The following is a 2,086-nucleotide window of genomic DNA, read 5'->3' as shown; positions in this document are numbered from 1 at the left end:
TGCGCTCCACCCACCTCCCCACGACATCTAGTTAACTGCCTTTTTCGTTATTGAGTAAAATTTTAGTTGTTGTGTACTCTAACTTCCATGTGTGTTTAAAGCTAACTGCCTTATCACATAACTGCATTATTTAAGCTAACTGCTCCACAGTTTCTAACTCCCTTATGCATTCAACCCTAACTGCTTTGTACACATAACTGCATGATGGTGGAACACCTAATTGCTGATGTTAGTAGAACATCATTTTTGTTATCTTTTTTTGGGCGGCAGAACAATGTGCAGTCCTAGCTTTCTCACAGTTATCTGTACAAGTATCTGCACCTGCCTTATCATCGCTCTAACCAGACTGGTCTTCTTGAGCTTGTGGATATCGCGGACATGGTGTTTTAGGCCTTAGAACAAACACTTGCTCGAGTTCTCGCTCGTAGTCATCTTGAGGAACAATCTTAGTCCAGCATTCAATGTTATCATCACTTTCATCGGCAGCATCCATGTGTTCATCATCATCTTGTGCAGGTCCATCATCCACCTAATTTATTCACAAACACAATTGCTTTTATGAAATTTTACAAGTAAAAAGATAACTGCAAAAATTTGAAAACTCTCCCCGTACGCAAAACAAGTAAATTGTTACGCAGTTAACTGTCACACTCTACCTCATTGATTGTCTCCAGGACACTTGATTGGTGTTGACGGTTCTTCAGGCGCGGCACAGGTTCGCAATTGCGTCCAGTAACTCTTTCATTCATTGGCGCCTATGGTGGATACCTTGCAGTTTGCACCACCACTGGTTTTAAAACATAAACTGGGTCATTCTACACGGGGGAGTTTTGCGTGTCGACACGTACAGTCCAGCTAGTCAGGTCATCATCGTCTTCATCAGGTGCCATTTTTTTTTACTACAAGTAGTGAAGAAAAGTTTTCATAGTTAACTGCGCAAATGCAACCAGAAGCCCATAGAGCTAACTGAATGCTTTCTCCAACAGCTAACTTCAGATTTCTATACACATTAGCAAACTGACAGGGACGCAACCAACTAACTGCACGCAAAACTCAAGCACAAGCAAAGCACGTTTTCTACCTCAAACTACACAAGCCCACAGAGCTAACTGAATGTTGTCTCCAACATCTAAGCTCATATTTTATACACATTACCAACTAACAGGGACGCAAACCAGCTAACTGCACGCAAAACTCACAATGCAACTTGCAGATTTGCCGTCGATGATTCAAACAACAAACATTTGGGGGAATCAAAGAAGAAGAAGAAGCAGTGAGAGATCCAAAGCTTATTAAGGGGTGGAATCCAGAAGTGATGATCTAACCGGGAATCGCTGGCCTCCATCGTGACGAAGCGGATCAAATCCAGAGCTCGAGGCGGATTCGAATCTACAGGTTAGGTGGGGGTCGCCGCCGCCAGCGTTGCGCGCTCCCTCGCGCCGGCTATCGCCGCCGCTCGCTCGCGCGAGGTGGATTCGAAGTTACAGGTTAGGTGGGGCTCGCCTACACCGGCGCCGCGCGCTCCCTCGTGTCGGCTATCACCGCCGCTCGCTCACGCGAGGCGGATTCGAAGCTATAGGTTAGGTGGGGGAATCGACGCTGGGATCGATGGGATCGGGCGCCGGATTTGTAGGGGAGAGGTGGGAGGCCAGAGGGATCGAGAGGCCGGAGGGATCGGGATCCGGCTCATATCCTTTGTCTAGTTTCCAAATCGGGGGGGGGGGGGGGGGTGGGTGGTTCCTAAATAGCTTATTCAGGAACTCTAGGGGGGGGGGTTCTAAATAGTCCCACCCTATATATATATATATATATATATATATATATATATATATATATATATATATATATATATATATATATATATATATATATATATAGTTACCACCACTTTAGTTTTGGACGTTGTATGTAGTATCTATCAAATCGGAAAGTATGTAGTATATAAGAATGTCTAGGTATTATATATACTACTTTTTAGGTAGCATGCATCGTATTTTGTGTATGCTCTTTTTTACGTATTGCACAAATATAATAAAAACCATGGGTCAACTCGTATTTTTTTTTCTTCTAACTCACTTTGGAATAT

General features: G+C 43.8%; 1 long non-coding RNA gene across 1 annotated transcript; it reads right to left on the bottom strand.

Moving 5' to 3' along the window:
• Nucleotides 1-208: 208 nt before the first annotated feature.
• LOC120964662 (uncharacterized) lies at nt 209-1,657 on the bottom strand. The gene is made up of 2 exons (XR_006663267.2): nt 657-1,657; nt 209-529 (listed from the first exon to the last, which is right to left on the bottom strand). It is a non-coding gene; the product is annotated as an uncharacterized lncRNA (long non-coding RNA).
• Nucleotides 1,658-2,086: the final 429 nt, after the last annotated feature.

The sequence above is a fragment of the Aegilops tauschii genome, chromosome 5, assembly GCF_002575655.3.
Source record: "Aegilops tauschii subsp. strangulata cultivar AL8/78 chromosome 5, Aet v6.0, whole genome shotgun sequence".
Classification (NCBI taxonomy): domain Eukaryota; kingdom Viridiplantae; phylum Streptophyta; class Magnoliopsida; order Poales; family Poaceae; genus Aegilops; species Aegilops tauschii.
The sequence above is the reverse complement of the archived record's forward strand: the minus strand, read 5'-3'. Positions and strand labels throughout refer to the sequence as shown.